General features: G+C 40.6%; 1 non-coding gene across 1 annotated transcript; it reads left to right on the plus strand.

Moving 5' to 3' along the window:
* The first annotated feature begins 3281 nt into the window (after nucleotides 1–3281).
* Nucleotides 3282–10848, plus strand: LOC109911830. Its single transcript, XR_007266320.1, has 5 exons — nucleotides 3282–3389; nucleotides 6432–6526; nucleotides 7512–7554; nucleotides 9198–9277; nucleotides 10785–10848. It is a non-coding gene; the product is annotated as an uncharacterized LOC109911830 (transcript).
* Nucleotides 10849–12559: the final 1711 nt, after the last annotated feature.

Consider the following 12559-nt stretch of genomic DNA (forward strand, 5'->3'; position numbering starts at 1 on the left):
CCCCTTCCCCTTCCCCTTCCCCTCTCACCCCTATATCTCTACTGTCCTGGGTGTTTATGGCTGCTGCCCTTGCTGTGCTCTGCCTGTGTGTTGCTATCCCAGCGTATAGAGGTTAGGGTTGAAGGATCATCGCTTGGTGGGGCTAAGTGAAAGATGGACTGCTATGTTCTAAACTGGCAACCAACCCAAACTGCAAGTAATAGTTTTGTTCTACTTCACCATTAAATTGGTTATATATCAAAGAGAAGGTTGTCTAAAGTTAAGACCTAGCACTGGGTTCCTTAGCCCTACACTCATTGCTGTGGACTTTTTGTTTTTTTTTCTTTTGTTGCACTGGGACAATGTATTGTCAAATTCTCAAACGTTGAAAAATTTGTAGCTGTAATGGATGAATCCATGACAAACTTACACAGTTGTAAAGCTTGAATACTGCAAAGCATTTACTGACGATAAAGGTTTAATTTGGGTATCCCTTGCGTGTCTTCCAGTGCATTTGAGGTGGGGATTAGCATTGAGTAATACCCAAGTGTATACGTAATTTCAGGCATCCTGTGTATTACAGAGATCCAGCACATCCACCATGGCCAGCAGATATGATTGCTAGGAGTAAAACTCTTGTGAAGCTTTTTTATGGATCCTTTCACACATTCTTCTACAAATAAGGAAGAATCCTGGTCTCGACACAAAGTACTGGAAGAGCTTTTGAGCTTTTGCAGTGGATCATTCAGTACACGTTATCTTCAAGTTAAGACTAGTCTTTGATCTTTTTCCATAATCCAAAGGTGATACCATCTGAATCTTTCCTCTGCTTCATCTGGCATCATGGCTTGTAAAATGACTTGCACCTTAAAAGCAAGGCAGAGTCTTGATTACTACCTGAATCAGCATTTGTCCAAAAATCACTGAATTGCTGCTGTGCGTTTGCATTGGAGACCGCTCTAATCCTGGTAGAATCAGTCCTGTACATTCTCACAGGAGGAAAGAAAGGAACTGTCAAAATATTAAAGTAACATAGTATAAACATACTTTCTGGTGACCGGATGGTAAGTAGAGAAATTCTAGCTTTTATCAAGTAGGAAGTTGGATTGCATAATTGGCCCCAGTTTCTGCTTTTTACCAAAACTTCTGGCTGCTTTACAAATTAAAGATCCTGTAAAATAGCTACCTGTATGTTCACAATGTACCGTAACCCATAGTTGCTTTAGCACTTTGATTCATAACGTTTTTGCTTATTAACCTATGAGGAGGACTAAAGAACATTCCTATTTAGTTACACAGTGTGTAGTATTTGCTGTCTTAAATCTAAGAAGTGGGTGAGTAACTAGAGTATTGTCTTAAACCTTTTTAGTGCCAATCCATTCAGCATATCTTGATGTAAATAAGGAAATGTTAGTTTTGTTGTAAGGTAGTTTTAGTACTCTACTGCTAATGCATTTTTTAAACTACTTAAGTGACAAAAGGGTTGTTTGGTTATGTGGGTTGAAGCCACTTTTTAAAGCACTTGCCATTGAGCCTTGTTTCTAGATACTCTGGAAGAAATTCTTGATTATTTTTGGGGCTGGAACAATGATATGAATCAGTGTATTCCTCTTTCATCCAGGTCAGAACAGTTACTGAAAAATTATCATATATTTAGGGTAATGCAACACACTGTTCAGGCCTAAATGCTGTTCTGATTACATGCCTACTCAGCACCAAGACCGTGACATCGTAACCCAATAAATGCACTTTTGACATGAGGAACAAATGCTTTCTAATTTTACTGAATTTCCATTTCCTATTAAATGCAAACTTGGAGAATGCATCTTTGCATTGAACAATTAGCAACATAATTGGACTGATGAAGAATGGAGTAGAAAAGCTAAGGTGTAGGAAAGGGCGAAGTCATACCCAAACTTTAATTTTTGATGTTTATGTTTTGAAGCACAATTGTGTCAATGTTTTCTGTTTAGCTTAAGCTGAACTTTAATAATGGTTTATGTATATATTGTGTGTTTTGTGTTGAAGATATCTCACAACATAAAGTGGGCACCAAACCAGTATTCAGTGTGCCCTGTTAAGATGTTCAAAAGGCTGAAGGTGCGACCTGTATTTCTGGGATGAAAAAAAGGGAGGAGGCTTGCTTGAAGCCAGAGTTGTAGAAATAGTTCACTAAGTTAGAAAAGTGCACTCACTACATGATATTATTTAGAGTTGTTATTTTGGAGATTGAATGGCAAATCTTTTTTTCATTTGTTGAAGAAGGCCATTTTACTGCATAACCAGGTTCATCTGTTCCTTGCCTTGAAAAGAAGGGGAGAGGAGAAGAAATGATAATATTTGGAACAGATCTTGCGCTGAGGAGCGGATGGAAGTTTCCAGCAGCCCTGGCTACATAGAACTCCTCTGTAAAATTGAAAATTTGGAAGTCACGGAAATGTGGCAACTGAAAAATTAACTCGAAAAGCTTATATAATATGAAAACTTTCCTGCTTTGGTTTGTTCCCCAAGTTGTCTATTTTGTGAATGAGTAAAAATGGACAAAGCATCATGTTAAAGATACATATTAATTTATAATCATTGTTGTGTAAAGCTATTGCCCCCCTCACTGTGGAGATGATCACCAGAAGAATTTGCCTTCAACTTTAACTACATTTCCTCTGCCTCAGCCTGGATTATCTGTGATGCAAGTACTTAATCGGCTCTGTCTAGACCTGATCATCGTTTTATCGACGTGAGTGCTACAGTATTTATTGTAATCAAAATAAAAACAAAGTTCTGGAGCAATGTAGCAGTTTTGGTAAAAATCGATGTAGAGAAGGGAACAAAGTTTTGAGTCTAAATACTTATGAACTTTGGAATTATTTAAAATTTCCGGTGAGGAGTTTTCAAGACAAGAACTGGATAGGCTGAGGTTACCTGAGAATGAACGCTGACTCATTTTTTTCCATTCCCTTTCCTACTGGAAATTAAAATTATATCGTGATGCCTAACCCAATAAATGTTTAAAATTAATAACTGACAAAAGGTAAAAGATGCCTTTAAATCTAGTGATTAGTTTTAATACAACACAATTGCATGATATCACTTTAATGAGACAGTAATCCAGTAATGTTTTCACATTTTGAATGTGGTACATCCCTGGAAATTTGAACATAGGCAGTGTTGGAGTCAATGAGCCAGGTTGACTGGATATATAGAATTGTGTTTTTGAACATGTGAATTGGTGGAGGGAATCACTACCTGTCAGTCAGAGCGAGGGGGCGGTGCGTGTGTAAGCACGCCGCGGTGACATCACAAGGCTTCCCCGGATGTTCAGCGCGACGACGGCGGTGAGCGAGGAGGACGCGGAGGGAGGGATTGAATACCGGGACAAGAGTCACTACCCGGGAATAAACACCCATCCCGGGGTGGGTGATTGAGAGGAGATAGGGGACTGATCTCTGGCCCTTTTGGGTGGGGGGAAGTGGAGCACGTCGTTGTTATTATGGCCGCGGTGCGTTGCCCCGGTAACGGCGGGTAGTGGCCTGAGCGGTGTTTATCGCACGGACAGTGCGGTAGGTTACCGAGAGCGGTCAGGACGGGAAGTGGCTGCAAGGTATAGAAAGATCCCAGGTCAGCGAGTGGGCTGCTTTTACACCGACCCCAGAGAGTGCACTGAACTTATGACAGCGCGGCGCTCCCTCAGTGTTGACCATCCAGTGCAGCGTAGGAGCAGAAGTGGGTCATTTGGCCCATCTAGTCTGCAATGCCATTCAGTGAGATTGTGGCTGCTCTAATAATTCTCAATTCCGCTTAACCTGCCTTTTCCCCATAATTCTTGATTCAAAAAGTTCGTCCTTGCCTTGAAAATACTTAACGTCTCAAACTCTATAGTCCTCTGCACTAAAGAATACCACAGTTTCATTCCACTCTGAAAGAAGAAATTCCTTCTTGTTTCTGCCTTAATTGGGTGATCCCTTACTCTGAGATTATGCTCTTTGGTGCTCGAGTCTTCCAGATTGTTTCATCAATAAGATTGTCTAATTCTTCTGAACTGTAATGAGAACAGATCCAACCTACTCAACCTCTCCTCATCATCAGCCTGGTACACTGCATCCGAGACCAGTGTATTTTTCTTGGAAAAGGGCACCAAAACTGTTCACATTATTCCAGTCTTGGTTTGACAAGTGCCTTGCATAGTAGTAGCAAGGCCCCTCAATTATTATACTCCATTCCTTTCAAAATAAAGCTCAGTGTCCATTTTTCCTCCCCATTACCTTCTGAAGTTGGAAACCAGCATTTTTGTAATCCACGCAAGAGGACTTCCAAATCCCTTTGTGCTTAAACGTTCTGCAGTCTTTCTCAATTTAAGCAATACTGAGCTTTTCTATTCTTCCTGGCAGAGTGCATAACCTCGCATTTTCCCACATGACATTCTATTGGCCAAAATTTTGCCCGCTCACATAATGTGTCCATATTCCTCTGCAGACTTTGTGTCATTCTCACTACTTGCCATCCCACCTACTTTAATGTAACATGCAAACTTTGTAATAGTTTGTTCACTTTCCTCAAACAATTCATCAATACAGACTGGGAATTGTGGTCCCGGCACAGATTGCTGTGGCACTCCACTCATTGCCATCCTGAAAATGCCCCCTTATCCCAACTTTCTGTCTTTTATTTATTAGCCAATTCTTTATCTTTGCTAATACATTGTCCCTAACACCATGGGCCCTTATCTTTTTAAAGTAGCCTAATACGTGACACCTTGTCAAACTTAGTACTGACCCTCCATTATGTACCTTAGACTAAAGTGTGTTGAAGGGAGTACTTGAACCCATGGTCTTCTAACTCAACAAAGAGTACGACACCTACATGTTGCTAACTGACAGGCCAAAAGAATCTTTAGGGCAGAGTTTAGCTTGTCATCTGTGGTCACTTGTTATTTGGTCAATTTCTTTTTCAAAAAGCTGGGTGGTTCCACTGCCATTCATGGAAGAGAGTTCCAAACATCAACATCTTGTTGGATTGAGAGGCACTGTCTATGTTTGATGATTCAGTAATTGTTGATTCAGGAGTGCATCACAGTTAAACCTCAGTGCTGCCCTTACCCAAATTCCAGATATCCCAGCCAGAGACTGCTGAATAGTAAGTAGGAGTGGGAATGCTGGTTGGCATTTCCTCCTTGGTCCAACAGCCTTAATGCCTCTTCAAACATTCTGACTACTGTAATGACTTGGAGGTGCAAAATAGCAATAGAAACTGAATGTGGTACTTTTACTGGTCAGTTTGACTCAGTTCCATTTTGCGTAGGCTCTTTCACTGCTTTGTCATTGATGGAGATTTTTGTTTAGGCATTGGCTGAATATTAGTGGTAACTGATTCATCAAAAAAAATTTAGATTGTTCAGCTAATTAGGATGAGTAGTTATATTTTGAAGAATGCCATTTTAATTTTAGGTCTGCTAGTTTACAATTGAATGAAAGTATGGACTGATGGGCATAGATTTATGTCTATGTTCATAAACTTTTCTACAGTGTTACCTAATAGACTGAACCCACACTATTGTCTATTGCTTTAACAGAATCAAATGGAAAATGTTAATGTAATAATTTCTGATCAGAAATATTGGCTAAAAAGAACCACTGTCATGAGCAGCTCTGTGATATATGGACAGGAAGCATTCCCCCTAAGATCCTCTGTGGTGTTTCAAACATTAAGAATATTTGCTCTGTAATACAGAACCCAGGAATTGCTGAATAAAAAACATATAGATGAAACTTTTTACCTTGCATTCAGCATAACAGAATTGCAAGAGTATTAAATTTCAAAAGGAAGAACAATTTGTGTGGAATAAGAAAAGAGTACAGGTCGTTTGGCATGTAAACTCTGGTTGAGACTTCTTTTCGTTCATGGGATGTGGGTATTTCTGGCTATGTCAGCATTTATCCCTAATTACCCTCGACAAGATAGTTGCAAGTAGCCACCTTGATACACTGCAGTCAGTTTGGTGTATGTACAGCCACAATGCTATGATGAAGAGAGTTCTTGAATTTTGACTCAGCGCTGGTGACAGAATGGAAATATATTTCCAAGTCAGGATGGTGAGTGGATTGGAGAGAAACTTTTCCTTCTACATGGAGTGGTTGTGGGGTTTGGAAGGCGCAGTTTCAGGAACCTTGGTGAATTTTTGTTTGGGAAATGCAAACCAATCAGCACTTTTTTCTTGTGTAGTATAAATTGTTTGAAACTTACTTTGAAATTTGACATTCTGTATATCATGTGATTACAGTCATGGAGTAATTTTCGCATACAATCTTTCTTTGTGTCAAGTCCATGCCAGCTCTTTTGTTATTTGTTGCTAAGTTGAAAATTTTGCCGAGGTGGGAAACAGGGACAAGAGTAGGTCGAAACACACAGGTTTTCTCTGTACTGGCCTTCTGAATGTCATTTTATTTTTGTATAATCAGACTATGTTTGATGACTGAAAGCCTGCGTATGCCTGAAATCATTAGCTGCTGCCATCTTTGCTCATGAGAAAATGTCGGATTTGGGGAAAGAATTGGTGAGTAACAGAAAATCTAAAAGCACGTTCAAAGTTTATCTTGTGGCTGTGCTTTGGGTGTATGTGCGGCTGTGCCCCTGTACAGCACCACTTGGGGTACGGCTGTGCCTTCATGTAGTGCTGCTCTAGGTGCAGTTGTGGACCACATGCAGCAGTGAAAAGCATTTTTTTTTAACATGAAGTTAATGAAAACAGTGTGACAGCAATTAAAATCTTGTCTCAGGTTTGGGTGTGAATGATGCTTCTTCCTGTTTGATCAATACCAAATTGGACATAGAACAACTGTAAAAATCTATATCAATGGAACAGAAAGAAAAAAAAAGTGCTGCATAAGAGATATTAGGAACTGCCGATGCTGGAGAATCTGAGATAACGAGGTGTAGAGCTAGATGAACACAGCAGGCACGCAGCATCAGAGGCGCAGGAAAGCTGATGTTTCGGGTCTGGACCCTTCTTCAATTTTGAAGAAGGGTCCAGACCCAAGATGTCAGCTTTCCTGCACCTCTGATGCTGCTTGGCCTGCTGTGTTCATCCAGCTCTACACCTTGTTATCTCTGCTGCATAAGTTTTTTTTTCTACATTGATTGGACAGAGGGAGCTTTACTCTGTATCTAACCCATTGCTGTATCTGTCCTAGGAGTGTTTGATGGGACACTGTTGAGGGAACTTTACTTTCCATTTACTTTTAGTTTAAAAGAGTGGAGAGGGATTTACTTTCAGTTTTAAGAGTACACAGAGTTTTACTATATATTGAACCCTATGCTGCATCTGCCCTTGGTGTATTCGATGGGAACATTGAGTGCCTCACTTGTGCAACGTTCTTTTGGCTTCTCTCACATTGATGAACACATAATTTAAAAAGGAATTGAGTGAAAATGACACTGGTAATAGTTTTGCCTCGCTTGACTGAATATTTGCCTCTTTGATGATGTAGAAAGCGGATTTTGCAGTTTACTTTCTGTGTGTCTGGTTTTATTTTTTCCAGGTTGTACAATGTACCAATGTTCGAAAATCTCAATCAAGGAAAGGTGAGGAATTAGGACTTTTCCCTTTCATGTAGGTGTTTCTACATGTTAGTGTGTACATGCTCACTTTCTTTAAATTATGTAGGTGTGTGCTGGAGTGTATATGGGAGTTTGAGAGACACTTTATTGCTTTTCTTATCTTTCTGCCCTAAAATCAATGATTTGTGATGGACTACAGCTCTGCCAGTTTAACCAAGTGATTGTTCTTCACATTTGTAATTTGAAATTAAATAGTTGTAGATCTATTGTTCAAGATATTGTAGTCGCCAATGAAATCCTGTCTTTAACAATTGTCATGTCATGCATGCTGTCTAATTGGAATAACTAGATAGTATCAAGAACAGGAACCCAGACAAATTCCCCTTCCTAAATGATGAGGCCAAATGCTATTAATGCTTCTTATTATTGCTCAGGAAAATATCAACTAATTCAGCACAGACATTGACTTTAACCTGTGTTCTATCTGGCTTGTACGCTCAGAGAATGCATTAGTGGCAAAATATATTCTGTGCTTTTTAAATAACTGAAAAAGAGCAGCAATATCTTTTTGTCCTTTCTTGCTTACCCTGTGATGTTAGGAATTAAGCCATGGCTACACAGTAAGTACAACTTCCCCGTATGGATATCTGAAAGCATATAATCAAGACTAAACCTCTGTCGTCAATGAGTTGCACACTATCTTAACCAGCAAAGTTAGCAGGTGTTGGCACTCTGTTTCTGCTGTATAGTTCGAAATCGTAGCCTCTGTTCTATTCCAAAAATGAAACTTCATTTCAACTCATATTTCCAATTAAATAGTTTTGAGATGGCCAGATTATTACTTCATAATAAGCTAGGTAAGTGGGACCATAAGTAACTTAATATTAGTTTAGTGAAAATGAATTTAAAAATGCTGTGATACTGTTTGAAAAAGTGCAAGGTAACCAGCATTTCATCCTTCAGCAACTAAATCAAATCAGATGATCTGGTCATTAACTCATTTCTGTCTGTCAGCACTTGAAGGTGTGAACATTTTATGCAAATACAAGTTTGTTTTTATTTCTTTGCCTCTCGTGTTGAATAAATGACAGTCAGTGTACCTCTTGCAGCCGTGTGTTTACTGTCTTCAAAGCATCTGTGAACAGTCAAATCAATTACTTTGTCCTGAACTTAGGGACAGGATAAAGGCAGTTTGGAGAAGACCCTTGTAACCAGCCAGTAAAGCTAATATAAGCTAATATTGGTCAATGCAGTAGACAGCCTTGGTGACACAGGATGTGTGTGTTCTCAGGAATTGAGCTTCATTATGTTCACCTTGAAGGCTTCAGGGCAAGCATCTATTGCCTAGTTTCTTTATTTTATGTTTTAATAATTTACACAAAAATGAGCTGCATCATGCTGTATGTGGGAGCAGCCTTTTTGCTTCACCATATTGATATGCTATATAAATAATAATTTTACAACTGTATGATGAGATATCTTCGTTCTGTACTATATATTCACAATTAAATTGAGTTTCTCAATTCTTCTTAGACTTCTATTTTCTGAATGAATTGTTGATCAAGAAGGTAGAGAAGTAGTGATTGCAAAGGGAGAGGATATGTAGAGAAAGGTGCTTTGTTATTGATCACTGAATGTTGTTTGTTGTTCTGTTTTGCTCTGTATAGTACCAGAACTTCCCATTCTGGAAAGGCGGAACTGGCTGATACATTTGCATTATATCAGAAAGGACTATGAAACCTGCAAGGTGAGCATATAAGCTTGCTGCCATAGACGCAGGTGCATGCTGCTTCATATTTTCAAATCTCCTAGCCGGAGGAAAATTTTACATGAACAAAATGGAACCAAGTATTTAAGGCACAAAACTGTATAGAACTGTGATGTGGAGGTGCCGCTGTTGGACTGGGGTGAACAAGAGCAGAGAGATCAAAAGATCACACAACTGGTGTGAGTGGAGCGTCAGTCTCTGCAGGTGACCAAGTGTGTTAGATGGTGCGTAAAGTGTCAACAGCTGAATAACCAGCAAATGGATGACCTATAATCCGATTAAATGAGGCAGAGAGATAATTACAAAAAATTAAAAATAAGGTGGTGCTGGAAACAAACTAAGTGACTGGAATAACTGGATAGGCATAAGACTTGCATGCCTAGGATCTAACCAAAGTAATAAGTAATTCAAAACCGTACGGACTGATTAAGGTAGAGAGATCATAACAATTTATTAACGTGATTGTATCAAACTCCACTCACACTAGTTATGTGATCTTTTGATCTCTCAGCCCATGATCTCTCTGCCTATAAACTCTGTGTCTGTGTGTTCTTTTCTCTCACTGCACCTGACAAACGGGCTGTGCTCCAAAAGCTTATGATTTCAAATAAACCTGTTGGACTGGTGTTGTGTGACTTCTGACTTTATACAACTGTGAGAGGGTTCCAGCCTCCCACGTTGTAACAGGCTGATTGATTGATACATAGAACAGTACGGCACAGGAAAAGGCTGTATGGCCCAGAATGCTGTGCAATTGTGACACCAAATTAAATCCATCCCTTCTGCCTGCCCTTGGTCCGTATCCCTAGATTCCTTGCATATTCACGTGCTTATCTAAAAGTCTCTTAAATGCTCTGATTGTTTCTGCCTCCACCACCACCCCTGGTAGCGTGTTCCAGACTCCTACCACCCTCTGTAAAAAAAAACTTGCCCCTCACATCTCCTTTGACCTTTACCCCCTCTCCCCTTAATTGCAAGCCCTCAAGTTTTAGGCATTTCAACTCATTAAATGAGGTGAAGTTGGAGTACCCACAGTTTAGGGTGGAGACCTAGAATGGTGGGGCATGGATCCTGAGGGCAGTGATGCTGGGGAACCCATAGAGGTGTGGGTGGGGATGAGGATGTAGACGCTGCGGGATCCAGGGGTGTTGAGGTTGGGTGACCCAGAGGGGTGGAGGGGATTGGGTACAAAGCAGATAGATCTAGGGAGGGGTTTGGTTGTTGTGAGAAGGTGATGTGATCATCGAAGATTCAGGAACCTACTGGGTTTATGTGGTGTACCTGCTTTTTAAGAGTTAGTGGTGTTGATGTTGTGATGTTCTTTTTGCCTGTCTCTGTGCTATCCTGTGCAAGAAAAGTGTTTCCACCATGAGTCAGTGGTGACTGCTGGTGTGATGATTTTATCTTGCTACTGGAGTAGTGAGCCCCCTTGTATCATGGGTTTGCTTTAAGAGAGCATCAACAATTGCTGTGAATTGTTTTCCAGGCAATAATCAAAGAACAGCTGCAGGAGACCCATGGAATGTGTGAATATGCTGTGTATGTACAAGGTGAGATGAAAAACAGTTTTCAGAATGATGCTGGGGACCTTAGGGAATACTTGTATGTTTTGAGACTAATTGTATTCGGAGTTAGGTGGGGGGAGATGGTGGGGTTGGTATGGAGTGGTACTAGGAAAGAAAATTTGAGAGCAATGTTTTGTAGTTTTTGTTATTTATTTGTTATTTATTTTGTTATTTATATAAGACAGTATCTTTCACTTTAGTTTTGATTCTGGACTGAATTGGGAAAAGGAATGTTTACAACAAAGGACTGAGGGAAGAATTGCTGTACCTTTTTTTAAAAAAAGACTCTGAAACATAACCCACAAGAGTTTACACACCTGCTTTGCAATCACTGCGCAAAATATAAAAGAAGATAGCACATATGTAAAAGTGAGATTTGGCCAGCAACAAGTACTTGATTGGTTTGTAGAATTGTCACCTGTTATGGATGCCAAAGGTTATCAGCCTGGTGACAACTCTCTGATTGGTCAGCTTGTCAGTAAAGATTAGGATCTCCGGGAGGGCAGGTGGTATTCTCTCATAAAAGGAAATACCTGGATTCAGATATAACACAGTGTGGAGCTGGAGGAGCACAGCAGGCCAGGCAGCATCAGAGGAGCAGGAAAGTTTCGGGTCAGGACCGTTCTTCAGAAATGGGGGAGGGGGAAGGGAGCTCTGAAATAAATAGAGAGGGGGGATGGGGCTGGGGCTGGGGAAGGTAGGTGGAATGGTGATAGGTGAGTGCAGGTAGGCAGTGGTGGGGATTGGTCAGTGAGATGGGAGGAGTGGATAGGTGGGTGGGAAGATGGACAGGTTGTGTCAGGTCGAGGAGACGGGAATGAGAGGCAGGGTTGGTCATGGGATGAAGCCGGGGTGGGGAGATTTTGAAACTTGTAAAGTCCACATTGAGAGCATTGGGTTGTAGACTCCCAAGGTGGAATATGAGGTGCTGCTCCTCCAGTTTGCGGGTGGCGTCATTGTAACACTGGAGGAGGCCCAGGATGGACATGTCACCCAGGGGGTGGGAGTGGGAGGGGGAGTTGAAATGGTTTGCAACTGGAAGGTGTTGTCGTTTGTCGCGAACAGAGCACAGGTGCTCCACAAAGCGGTCTCCGAACCTCTGCTTGGCCTCACCGATGTAGAGGAGGCCACATCGGGAGCAGCAGATGCAGTAGACCACATTGGCGAATGTGCAGGTGAACGTTTATCTGATGTGGAAGGTTTTTTGGGGTTCCTTGGATGGAGCTGAGGGGGGCGGAGTTGAATTCCATTGTTTTCTCTCACCAGTTACTGCAAGCTGTTGCTTTTAACCCGAAAGTCAAAGACTTAATTTGTGAACCAGTTGCTCAATGCCACCTGTGAAGAAGTGAAAGCACTCGTAGGAAAAGATCATAGAACCAAAGGACTTGAGAAACAAAAGGAACTCCTCCATCGAATCCTGAGGACTGGTGCAATTGAACAGTTTCCCCAGTACTTTTTCTTTCCCCCTCACCTGTAATACCAATTTTTTTATGTTTGTAAACAGGGTTAGAGTTTCAACTATTAGAATTATATGTCAACAGCTCTTTGTTGTTTAGCTGTGATTAGAATCTAAGTAGATTCTAACCACAGCTAAACAACTAAGAGCTGTTGACATATAATTCTAATAGTAGATCTAAGTAGATTCTAATACATTTTATTGAATTCCAGTTCTTTTTAAGTGCAGAAATCTGATCAG

The sequence above is a fragment of the Rhincodon typus genome, unplaced genomic scaffold, assembly GCF_021869965.1.
Source record: "Rhincodon typus isolate 14 unplaced genomic scaffold, sRhiTyp1.1 hic_rhity00000715, whole genome shotgun sequence".
NCBI lineage: Eukaryota > Metazoa > Chordata > Chondrichthyes > Orectolobiformes > Rhincodontidae > Rhincodon > Rhincodon typus.